Source organism: Callithrix jacchus, chromosome 6 (genome assembly GCF_049354715.1).
Source record: "Callithrix jacchus isolate 240 chromosome 6, calJac240_pri, whole genome shotgun sequence".
Lineage (NCBI taxonomy): Eukaryota > Metazoa > Chordata > Mammalia > Primates > Cebidae > Callithrix > Callithrix jacchus.
The window spans coordinates 21741327-21754724 of NC_133507.1; the positions used below are offsets into that span (position 1 = coordinate 21741327).

Genomic DNA, 13398 nt, shown 5'->3' on the forward strand with positions numbered 1-13398 from the left:
ATTTTTGTAAAAGAAAGAAATGAGGTCTACATGTAAAAGTGGCTAAAAATGATACACACACACACAAAGGAATATGATTCAGGCTTATTAAAAGGAAGGCAATTCCGGCACAGGCCACAGCAGGAATGAGCCTTGAGGCCAGGATGCTAAGTGATGTCAGCCCGTCACAAAAGGACAAATGCGACTGTGCGATTCCACTTCCATGGGTGCAGACAGTGGTCAGATTCCTGGAGACAGAGAGCAGGACGCTGGCTGCCAGGGCCGGGAGACGGAGAGACAGGAGCTGGGGTTACCATTTCATGGACGCGGAGTTGCGTCCCCTTTGATGAGGCATTCTGGAGGCGGATGGTGGCGACACTCACCCATCTACGCAATGGCTGAGTGTCCTCCATGCCACCGAACTGGTTAAGATGGTGAATTTTCTGTTATTTCTGTTATTCCACCACTATGGTTTTTGTTTTGTTTTTTAAGACGGAGTCTCGCTCTGTCGCCCAGGCTGGAGTGCAATGGCGCGATCTCGGCTCACTGCAACCTCCACCTCCCGTGTTCAAACGATTCTCCTGCCTCAGCCTCTGGAGTAGCTGGAATTACAGGCACGCGCCGCCACGCCCGGCTAATTGTGTATTTTCAATAGAGATAGGGTTTCACCATGTTGGCCAGGCTGGTCTCGAACACCTGACCTAGTGATCCGCCCGCCTCAGCCTCCCTAAGTGCTGGGATGACAGGCGTGAGCCACCGCGCCCGCCCTCCAACACCGTTTCCTAAGCCAGTTTCTCCATTCTTTCACTGAAAACTCGGCGGGGTCGAAAAAGAACGCAGGCTGCGGTGGGCCGCGGAGGAACGGCGGGAGCAGGGGCCGCAGCGCCGCTTCCCCTCGCCCTCGGCTTCTCGCTTCCCGCGGCCCCCGGAGGCCTAGGCGGGTCCGCGTCCAGCGCGCTCTCCTCAGACGCTCCGCGGGGCGTCCTGCTTCAGGGGTGGCCTGAGGGAGCCTCCATCTCCGCCGCTTCCTTCCCCGGCGGCTCCTCCAGGCCGCTCCACAGACCCCGAGGACCCGAGGAGGGCGCCGGGGATAAAGTCCGTGCGAAGCTGGTGAAAAGGCGGCCGGGAGAGAGCGGAGACCGAGGACGGGCAGAGCGCCCCTGCCAACCCGCCCGCCAGCCCCGGGCGCCCCTTTCCCGCTGAGCTTTGCGCGGGGCGCGCATCCCTCTCCTCTTCGGCTCTCTGGCGCCATCTTGTGTCGCTTTCTTAAACAGCCACCAAGATGGGAATATTTTCGGTCAGTTTTCAACGTATTAAAGAAAACGTGTTCTTCTCCGCAAGAAAGCAAAGTTTACCCACTGGTCTAGCACAGAATGCAAAAGGCTTTGTTTCCTGAACGTATTCGTAAGTATTTCAAGGATAATCTTAAGTATGGAAGTTGGTTTTAGTCTAACGTCTTGCCTTTTGCAGGAGAAACGCCTTGTCAGACACACAGAAAGAAAAAATGAATGTTCAGGGTTTTTTTTGAGATGGAGTTTCGCTCTGTGGCCCAAACTGGAGTGCAGTGGCGCGATCTCCGCCCTCCTGGGCTCACGTGATTCTCCTGCCTCAGCCTCCCGAGTGGCTGGGATTACAAGCGCGCACCACCACGCCTAATTGTTTGCATTTTTATTAGAAACGGGGTTTCACCGTGTTGGCCAGGCTGGTCACAAACTCCTGACCTCGGATGATCCGCCTGCCTCGGCCTCCCAAAGTGCTGGGATCACAGGCGTGAGCCACCGCGCCCGGCCTGAATGTTTAAAATGTTATCAAACCCAGAGGAGGAGCCGAATAAGCCAAATGCAAACCCTTGTTTATATAAATCCTGCTATCTTGACTCAGCAAGTAAGGTGCAAGGTGCACAGTTTAAACAACCGCAGCAGAATGAATATAACTGCAAGTCTGGTTCGTTAATGTAAAGGCAAATGCGGTCCAGGGAGCCCGCCCCATGATGCTAACACCGAATCCACTCACAGATGGGCTGATCCGTGGGATGGGCTACGTTGCTGAAACCAAAATTCACCGCTCAAAGAGGAAGCAAATTAACACGAAATTGGGGGGAAAAATCAATCACTGGTTAATCTAGCAAAAGTGCTTCCTCTAGTAAATGTAATATCTGAATGTTAAGGACCAACTCAGAGGTTTCGACAAGCCTTTCTCTCATGGAATTCAGACAGATATCTTTTTATTCCACAAAGAAATCAGTATAAAGTGTTTCCAGCAAGTTACACACGGAAAGAAAAACGCCACTTTGGAGTTGGAGTTACAGTCCCACTTGGAGTTATCGTGTCTTTGAGAGGGCTTCACGTTGTCCGCTCTGCTCACAGGAGGCCTTAAGTTGCAGGGAGATTCACGGGACTCAGACGCAGCCTGTGTTCTTGAGATCTCACCAGCTTTTCCGCCAACTCACTTCTCTTAGCGTCTGCAGAGTTCAAACAGAACAAAGAACCAATAGGATCCTGGGGCCGGGAAGGAACCTGGAGCTTTCCACACTTGGGGCCAGGCTGGAAGCCAGAAGATTAATTTGTAAAAGCAGATCTTTACAACTTGAAGTAGAGAAAGTCTCAAAAGGGAAGACACAAACCCAGGAGCTGGCTGCTGCCGTGAGCTGTGATCACACCACTGCATTCCAGCCTGGGCGACAGAGTGGGACCCTATCTGTTAAAAAACTGAAAAATAAAACAAGATAAAATATCGAATTTTTTAAAAAGACACAACACTTCCCCAGCAAGAAGGAAAGCCGATGGATGTCATTTGTTTTTTTTTTTAAACTGCATTTTAGGTTTTGGGGTATGTGTGAAGAACATGCAAGATTGTTGCATGGGTACACACATGGCAGTGTGATTTGCTGCCTTCCTCCCCATCACCTATATCTCGCATTTCTCCCCATGATGTCTCTCCCCAACTCCCCACTTTTGTTTTTAAGTGTCACATTTCCCAAAAATGCAAGGGTGTGATCGCTGCAGTAGAAGGAGTCAGGCTTTGAAGGTGGGGAGCCCTGTGTGGGCCCAGGGCTCTCAGCTCCTCCTCAAGGTGAATAATACCTGCTGCAGGGGATTTAAAGGAACAAAAGTATAGCATCCCTAGGACAGAGTCTGGACAAGCAGGTGCTCAGAACATAGCAGGTGCCATTCCAGTGATGATGGTGATGACAATGACAGCTCTACCATTACTGAAGCAAACCTGCCACTCTCTTCTAACTACCGTTCTCATTCACTGATTAACAATAGCTACCACGCATTGGGATACTTAGTATGTGCTGGGCACTGTGCAGCAAATTATTTCATTTAACTTGTGGGGCACTCAGAGGTAGCCACAGCTAATACCCCCACTTTGCAGGTAACAAAACAGGTTCAGAGAGGTTATATAATGTATGAGGATACACTAACTGCTGTAACAAACAATGCCCAAAACCCCATGGCTCAACACAGTCAAAACACATCTTCCCCACATCCTGGTGGCAGAAGCATGAGAGAAATGACTCACTCTAGCGTCATTCAAGGAACCACGCCCCTTCCATATTGTGACTCCTCCACTGCCTCCACCTGTGTCTGCTGCTGGATGCCCTGCTTCTGGTTACAGGTAAGGGAGAAAAGACTAAGAAAATCCAGAGCTCAGCCAGGCATGGTGGTTCATGACTATAATCCCAGCACTTTGGGAGGCTGAGGCAGGTGGATCACCTGGGGTAGGGAGTTTGACATCAACCTGACCAACATGGAGAAACCCTGTCTTTACTAAAAATACAAAATTAGCCAGGCATGGTGGTGCATGCCTGTGTTCCCAGCTACTCAGGAGACTGAGGCAGGAGAATCACTTGAACCCAGGAGGTGGAGGTTGCGGTGAGCCAAGATCATGCCATTGCACTCCAGCCTAGGCAACAAGAGCAAAACTCCATGTAAAAAAAAAAGGAAGAAAGAAAAATAAAATCCAGAGCTCTTACCCACCTTAGCCAGAGGTGACATGTGGCACTTCTGCTCAGAGCCTACCAGCTTAGCCTCTTGGCCCCACCTAGGTGTAAGGGGTGGAGAAACAGTCTATTGACATTCCCAGGAAGAAGAGATCAGGGTGATCTCCTCCTAACCATGGAGGTACACTATCACCTAGAGAACTGTGGAGGTTTTAAAATAGAATCCCAAATTCTTTACCATTCTTCTAATCAAGAGGTGGGTCAGTGTTGAATCTGGGCTTTGTTAGTCCTTGACCATAAAATACAGCAGAAATGACCACTACGACCATGTCCAAGGTGTTAAGATGCTGGCACCTTCTACTTCCTATATCTTGGGAAACTCACTTTTGGAACCCAGCAGCTATGCTGTGAAGAAGCCCAAGCTAGTCTCTGCTGAGAAACCACATGGAATTGCCACCTGTATTTGTTCCAGCTGACAGACAAGGAAGGGTCCCAGCCATCACTCAAGACCAGCAACCAGACATGCAGGTGAAGATTCTTCCAGATGATTCCCAGCCCCAGGAATCAAGTCATCCTCAACTCCTGAGTCTTCCCAGCTGAAGCTCAGACATCATGGAGCAGGGCCAACCCATCATGGCTGTGCTCTGTCCCAATTCCTCCATTCACTTCTAAAGATCCTAGGTCCTGTGGATCCTACTTTCTCATATCTCTTGAACCTTCTGATGGAGAAATCAGCTCCTACGTAAGGTAATGCTCCCTGTAATTAGGAAAGGAAAGTTAAGCTTTGAACAAATTGATGATGTATACGCAATGCTTTAACAGACAAAAGCAGAGACTTTTAAATGCTTGTTATTGGCACCATCTATAAATAGCTCCTTTAAAGTATGCTAGCTTATGATTCTTGGGGTCAGTCTTCCTTATCCTCATGGATGTCACATGGTCTCCCCTCCTCCACTGACTACCAGTTCATTCTCAGAGGATGATGAATTACACCTCTGCACACAAGAAAATCTATTATTTTGATGTGCTCGGGAATCCTGCTTCTTCACACCTAGTGCAACCCATCTTCTAGGCTCTGGCCAGTTTGTGTGGAGAATTTGTAGAAGAGGTAAAAACAAATGTCTTCTTATACAACTCGATTTGGTCACAGCTCTCCTTGTGTTGGTCAACATGGCTTTTTTTTCTTTTTTTTAACAGTCTCTCTCTGTCACCAGGCTAGAGTGCAGTGGTGCGATCTTGGCTCACTGCAATCTCTGCCTCCCAGGATCAAGCGATTCTCCCACCTCAGCTCCCAGAGCAGCTGGGACTACAGGCACACACCACCACACCCAGATAATTTTTGTATTTTTAGTAGAGATGGTGTCACCATGTTGGCCAGGATGGTCTCAATCTCTTGACCTCATCATCCACCCACCTCGGCCTCCCAGAGTGCTGGGATTACAGGCGTGAGCCACCATGCCCAGCCCAACATGGCTTCTTTGACCAATCCTGAGTAGGCTCTGATGATCTCTGCATGATAGATCTTCAGATGCTGATTCTGACCCTTTTATGGGGTGATGTGAGAGCTCTTTGTTAAGGGAAGAGCGACTCTTAAACACACCCTTCAGCTTACAAGGATCACAGGGAAAGGTAAATAAAAGAACCAGTCATTACTTACTACATTTAACAAGGGCCTCCAGGACTCCCAGTCTACTGCACACTGTATTAATTATCCTTTGCTACATAAGTTACCCCAAAACTTAGCAACTTAAAATGACAAACATTTACTCTCTCACGGTTTCTGTGGAAAAGGAATATGAGCACAGCGTAACTGGGTCATCTGGCACAGGATCTCTCACAAGGCCGAAATCAAGGTGTCAGCCAGGACTTCGATCTCTTCTGAAGGCTCAGCTGGGTAGAAATCTGCTTCTGAGCTCACTCACTGGCTGTGGCTAGGGACACCCTCAGATCCTTGCCACAGTGTTGCAAAGTAGTTCCCAAGCCCTTGTTTTCTCTTGCATTGTTTAGTTAAAATATATAGATGTTCAGTTCCACCATAGGTTAATAATTATTTCAGACTAGCCTGGGCAATTTGTATATTTTATATGAGGAAATACTGCCCAAATTCTAAAATCCGCTGATATAAATGAACATATGTAGTACAGTCATTCAGATATTGGGCTTCATATGCTTACCCTCTAGGGCCATGGTTTTTTAACTTTTATTTTTGAAGTACAAAAATAACTACTTTTATCAAGTAAGAGCTTAGCAATGCCCCCAAAATGAAAAACATATATATAGATATATAGATAGAGAGAGATCTGTTATATATATACATACATATATATGGAGCTTCTGTGCTGAAGATGATAAGACCAGAGTTCAGCCTGTTCAGCTCTGCCTCCTCCCTTCAGATTCCCCAGGATCCTCTGAGGACCCCTGGGGCTCCATGGAACACAATCTCATGTTTATAAATTAGCCTGCATTTTTAAGATCCAACACCAGAGAGCCCAACACTGAGGCTCAGCTGTGCTGCATATTTATTATTCAATTTGTGCCCAAGATATTTAAGATTCCTGGTGCAAATTACATTTGAAAATGTACATTTCTGGGCTAGGCATGGTAGCTCACACCTGTAATCCCAGCACTTTGGAGGCCACGGTAGGCGGATCACCTGAGGTCGGTTCTAGACCAGCCTAGGCAACATGGTGAAGCGCTGTCTCTACTAAAAATACAAAAATTAGCTGGGCTTGGTAGCATGTGCCTAAAGTCCCAGCTACTCAGGAGGCTGAGGCAGGAGAATTTCTTACACCCAAGAGGCAGAGGTTGCAGTGAGCCGAGATCATGCCATTGCACTCCAGCCTGGGCAACAAGAGCAAAAGTCTGTCTCAAAACAGAAAACAAGAAAAGAAAATGTACATTTGTGGTTCCATTAAAGACCACAAAGTTTAAGTCTTTTGGAAATATAGTTCACAATTAGAGCAAAAGTCACTCTAGTGTTCGCTGGCAAATTAAATAATTTAGCATAACTCTTTGGTGAGACCAGGCTTCTACAAACCTCAAAGCAGAAAACAGGTTTAACAGTTTTTAATAAGACAACACACTTGGGCCTTGATGGTGGACAAAGAACATTTATGTAAGCTTAGAAAATGATAATGAACGTAAGGAAATAATTACGCTCTGTCTTTAAACATGATGAAACCATCTAATTAAGCCTAAATTAATTTAAAGGTCAACAATGCATAATTTATGTGGACTCATAAAATGCATTATGTAAATGATGATTAAACCAATATCCTCTTTTCTTCTTATCTCTGTCTTATTAACTATAGAAATACTAGAATGCTGGTATATGCTATGTGATAGTAACAAATTTGAAAGATGCTGTGTTTTCCTGAGGTTATTTCTTTATTTTTTTTTTTAAGATGGAGTATCACTCTGTCGCCCAGGCTGGAGTGCAGTGGCACAATCTTGACTCACTGCAACCTTTGCCTCCCAGGTTCAAGCAACTCTTCTGCCTCAGTCTCCCAAGTAGCTGGGACTACAGGTGCCTGCCACTACACACAACTAATTTTTATATTTTTAGTAGAGACAGGATTTCACCATGTTGGCCAGGCTGGTCTCAAACTCCTGACCTCAAGTGATTCACCCACGTCAGCCTCCAAAAGTGCTGAAATTACAAGCATGAGCCATCACACCCAGCCTCCTGAGGTTTATTCTGATAAAAATAACCCAAATGCCACAGAAACCAAATTCACTGACATTTTAGCAGATTCCACAATATAGTGTCCCAGGAGATTAGCGCTGTAAAGGAGGAGCTTTAGAAAAGACTACAGAAATGAAGTAAAATAGCCCAAGACAAAATATGCCAGTTTCTTAGTGTGGCTGGGAGCTGTCCCATATGACTGGGACATAGGTTTTCAGTACTAAGGAGCGGAGCCATTGTGAGTCCCTGTGGAGAAAGATGCCCTGATTCATTCATCATTCATCTGTTCCAGGCACTGGGAATATAGATGCAAACAAAACAAACAAAAATCCCTGCCTACTACCCAACTCAGGCCAGGCAGAATGGCTCCTGCAGAGACAGATAGTGAGAAGGGCCCTCAGTGAAGTGAGAACCCGAGAATACACCATCAGCATTCCCAAGCACATCCAGGGAATGAACTTCAAGAAGCATGCTCCAGAGGACACTCAAAAACATCTACGAATTTGCCATGAGCTGATGGGGACTCCAGAAGTGCATATTTATACAAAGCCTAACAAAACTGTCTGGGCTAAAGGAATAAGCAATGTCTTATGCTGTATCCATGTGCGGTTGTCCAGAAAACATAATCAGAACGAAGATTCACCAAACAAGCTCCCTGCTTCAGTTACGTATACCTATTACCACTTTTGAATACCTGCTGATAGTCAACGTGGATGAGAGCTAACTACTGATCATCAAATGCATCAAAAAAAGTTATAAAACTGCAACTAAAAAAAAATCCCTGCCCTCATGGAACCTACATCCTTATGAGAAAGGACAATTAATTAACGAGTTGGTTATAAACACTCTGGAGATTAAAGTCAGTTAGGGAAGATGGAAACAGATCGTAAGTGATTTACAATTTCAAATAGGATGAGGAAAGCCTATTCCAGGAAGAGAGAACAGAAAGAGAAAAGGCCTTGATGCAAGTGCAAAGAATAGCAAGAAGGTCACTTTGACAAGAACAGAGTGATTAAAATGAAAAATAATAGAGACAAAAGATAGCATGAGGGTGAGAGGTACATTGGAAGGCAGTGTAGCTGCTTGCAAGGTGTTATGGACTGAAAGGTGTGTCCCCTCCAAAATTCATATCTTGAAATCCTAACCCCTAAGGTGATAGTATTAGAAGGTGGGGCCTTTTGGAGGTGATTAGATCATGAGGGTGGAGCCCTAGTGATGTTATTAGTGCCTTTCTAAGAAGAGACTTGAGAGCTTGCTGGCCTCTTTCACCCTGTTCTCCACCATGTGAGGATACGGTGAGAAGACAGCCATTTGGAAAGCAGGACACAGGCCCTCACCAGACATCAGATCTGCTGGCACCTTGCTCTTGGACTTCCAGGCTCCAAAACTGTGAGAAATAAATGTTTGTTGTCTACACCACCTAGTCTGTGGCATATTTGTTATAGCAGCTCGAACTGACTAAGACACAAAGATTTAGGATTCTAAGGAAGACCTGTCGTCAGTGGTGGATTATAAAAAAAGGGATACATTATCAGAGTTAATATTCTAATAGAATTACTCTGGCTACTAGAGTGAGCATAAGCTGTAGGGGACAAGAGTACAAGAAGACATATGTATTAGTCCATTCTCGCACTGCTATCTTACAGGGATATCTGCTCCCATAATCCAGTCACCTCCCACTCAGCACCATCTCCAACACTGGGAATTACAATTCAACATGGCTATACCCCATCTCTGCTAAAAATACAAAAATTGAGCTGGGCATGCTGGCACATACCTATAATCCCAGCTACTCTGGAGGCTGAGACAGGAGAATCTTGAACCTGGGGGCAGAGGTTGCAGTGAGCCAAGATCATGCCACTGCACTCCAGCCTGGAGGCAGAGTGAGACTCCACCTCAAAAAATAATAATAATGATAGTAATGGCTTGGTAATAGTAAAGCCACTTATATCAGACCATTCCTCCTGATGATCACAATTATAAACTCTAAACAAAATACAAAATACAGCTGTTTAAAGACTCTGGAGAGTGACCAATAGCAGGCAGAAACACAAGGGGACTTGTCATTGAAAAAAAAGTGAATCACACCAAGTGAGGCCAACAAACACATACTTGGCTCTTGCCCTCAGGACATGCCCTAGTTTGTCTGGCATGGCAGATAGGGCCAAGCAGAGAGCCTGTAGTTGTATTGGTCTGTGGAGTCAGAAGAGACTTGCCAAGCAACCGGTTATTGAATGAAGGATTCACAGAATTCTATAGAATGGAGGAAGTCAGGGAGGGGAGTAACTTAACATCCCCGTATAATCTCCCCTTGTATTGTTGGCCGACCCCTGAACTGCATGTGTGCAGATCAAAACTACAAAAAGCCCAAGAGGCAAAACAGCTGGAAGAAAAAAAGAACTGACCTGAGATTTCAGCACATGCCCCCTACAGGGAAGACAGAGTTAAGAGATCAAGTCACTCAAGTTAAAGAAACTTGGCAAAAAATAGAGACCTTCCATTAAAATCCCAGAAAGAACACTCTTTCCTTTTTTGTCTAAATTATTCTCCCAAATGTCCATTTGCTTGTTTTTTTTGTTTGTTTTGTTTTGTTATTGTTGCTGTTTGTAGACAGGGTCTCACTCTGTCACCCAGGCTGGAGTGCATTGATTCGATCTCAGCTCATGGCAACCTCCACCTCCCAAATTCAAGACATTCTCATACCTCAGCCTTGCGAGAAGCTGGGACCACAGGCACGTGGCACCATGCTAGGCTAATTTTTTGTATTTTTAGTAGAGACAGGGCTTCACCAAGTTGACCAGCCTGGTCTCAAACTCCTGACCGCAAGTGATCCACCCACCTCGGCCTCCCAAAGTGCTAGGATTACAGGCATGAGCCACCATGCCCAGTTGGTTTTGTTTGTTTGTTTGTTAATTTCCATAGGTTTTTGGGGAACAGGTGGTATTTGGTTACATGGGTAAGTTCTTTAGTGGTGATTTGCGAGATTTTGGTGCACCCATCACCCAAGCAGTATACACTGAGCACAATTTGTAGTCTTTATCCCTCACCTCCTTCCCACCCTTTCCCTCCGAGTCCCCAAAGTTTATTGACTCATTCTTATGCCTTTGCATGATGCAAAAACACAGGAATGTTTTATTTGTCTGTGTTGCATTTGGTTTTGGATTCTTGGTCATGAAATCTTTGCCTAAGCCAGTATCTACACAGGTTTTTTCCAAAGTTATCTTACAGAATTTTTAGTTTCACGTCTTAGATTTAAGTCCTTGATCCATCTTGAGTTGATTTTTGTATAAGGTGAGAGATGAGGATCCAGTTTTATTCCCCTACATGTGCATCAAAAAGGCATAAGAATGATACAGTGAACTTTGGGGACTTGGAGTGAAACATATGGAGTGAGAACACATGATGTTTGGTTTTCCGTTCCTGAGTTACTTCACTTAGAATGATAGTCTCCAATCCCATACAGGTTGCTGTGAATAACATTAATTCGTTCCTTTTTATGGCTAATATGCCATTGTGTATATGTATACCACACTTCCAGTTTCTTTATCCACTCCTTGACTGATGGGCATTTGGGATGGTTTCACATTTTTGCAATTGTGAATTGTGCTGCTATAAACATCCTTGTGCAAATATCTTTTTTGTATAATGACTGATTTTCCTCTGGGTAAATATTCAGTCATGGGATTGCTAGATCAAATGGTAGTTCTACATTTAGTTCTTTAAGGAATTTCCACATTGCTTTCCATAGTGGTTGTACTAGTTTACATTCCCACCAGCAGTGTAGAAATCTTCCCTTTTCACCACATCGATGTCAATATCTACTTTTTTTTTAAAATGGCCATTCTTGAGGGAGTAAGGTAGTATCATATTGTGGTTTTGATTTGCATTTCCTGATCATTAGCGATGTTGAGGATCTTCTCATATGTTTGTGGCCACTTGTATATTTTCTCTTAAGAATTGTCTATTCATGCCCTTAGTCCACTTTTCAATGAAATTGGTTTTTTTTCTTGATAATTCGTTTGAGTTCCTTGTAGGTTCTCCATATTAGTCCTTTGTCAGATGCATAGACTGTAAAGATTTTCTCTCACTCTGTGGGTTGTCTGTTTACTCTGCTGACCATTCCTTTTGCTATGCGAAAGCTCCTTAGTTTAAGTAAGTCCCAGCTATTTATCTTTGTTTGTGTTGCATTTGCGTTTGGGTTCTTGGTCATGAAATTCTTGCCTAAACCAACATCTAGTAGGGTTTTTCCAATGTTATCTTCTAGAATAACATTGGTATTAGGTATAAGTCCTTGATCCATCTTGAGTTGATTTTTGTATGAGGTGAGAGATGAGGATCCAATTTTATTTCCCTACATGTGACTTGCCAATTATCCCAGCATCATTTGTTGAATAGGATGTCCTTTACCCACTTTATGTTTTTGTTTGCTTAGTCAATGATCAGTTGGCTGTAAGTATTTGGATTTATTTATGGGTTCTCTATTCTGTTCCATTGGTCTGTGTGCCTATTTTTATGCCAATACCATGCTGTTTTGGTGATTATGGCCTTGTAGTATAGTTTGAATTCCAATAATGTGATGCCTCCAGATTTGTTCTTTTTTCTTAGTCTTGTTTTGGCTATACAGGCTCTTTTTTGGTTCCATATGAATTTTAGGATTTTTTTTTCTAGTTCTGAGAAGAATTGTGGTATTTTGATGGGAATTGCATTGAATTTGTAGATTGCTTTTGGCAGTATGGTCATTTTCACATTGATTTTACCCACCAATGAGGATTTGATGTGTTTCCACTTGTTTGAGTCATCTATAATTTAGAAAGACCACAATTTAGAAGCAAAGACCACCTTCTAGAACTAAGATACTCAATTTAGGAGTAAAGATAAAACCATAGTAGACCTGTGATAACAAGGCATAAAATTATGCCTCCAACAAAACTAAGGTGATATAAAGTAATTTAACTACCATCAAGAACAATGCTTAACATTCCTCAAAGCAGAAAACATATTTGATGTTTTCTTGATGATGTTCTTCAGCACATCTCCCACAATGTCCAGTATACAATTTTAAAATTACTAAATAAGTGATGACAAAGGAAAATGAGACCCATGTAAAGGAAAAATAAGTCAATAGAAACCAACCTCAAAATAACCCAGAAGTTGGAATTATTCAGACAAGAACTTTAAAATGTCTGTTTTAAATTTCTTCAGGCCAGGAGCAATGGCTCACACCTGTAATTGCAGCACGTTGGGAGGCCAAGGGGGGAAGATCACTTGAGGTCAGGAGTTCAAGACCAACCTGACCAACATGGTGAAACCCTGTCTCTACTAAAAATACAAAAATTAGCCAGGCATAGTTGTGCATGTCTATAATCCCAGCTACTTGGGAAGCTAAGGCAGGAGAATCACTTGAACCTGGCGGGGTAGAGGTTACAGTGAGCCGAGATGGCACCACTGCACTCCAGCCTGGGTGACAGAGTGGGACTCTGCCTTGAAAAAATTAATTTAAAATATGTTTTTAAAAAATCTTCATAGTCTTAAAGGACAATATAGTCATAACAGATAAACAAATTAAATTGTTAGTAAAGAAATGGAAAGTCTAAAACAAAGAACCAAATGGAAATCCTAGAACTGAAAAATACAATATATGAAATTGCAAAAACAAGGTGAAAAACACTGAAGAGCTTAAGAGTAGGTTGGATGCAACAAAAGAAATAATCAGTGACCTTGAAGATAGGTCAACAGAAATCATATAAATTGAAGGTTAATAGTACTTACCAAGTTCCTGGAATTATCA

General features: G+C 43.8%; 1 protein-coding gene across 33 annotated transcripts in view; it reads left to right on the forward strand.

Moving 5' to 3' along the window:
- The first annotated feature begins 210 nt into the window (after positions 1–210).
- Positions 211–13398, forward strand: part of LOC128932329 (uncharacterized) — a 154297-nt gene continuing 141109 nt past the window's right edge. For 29 of the 33 annotated variants that reach the window (XR_013518725.1, XR_013518760.1, XR_013518752.1 and 26 more), the window contains exon 1: positions 211–1383. The gene's annotated coding sequence lies outside the window, so the exon portion shown is untranslated. Of the gene's footprint in view, positions 1384–4397; positions 4673–13398 lie in introns of all 33 variants that reach the window. The other 4 variants (XR_013518727.1, XR_008482031.2, XR_013518734.1 and 1 more) reach the window with 3 other exon arrangements.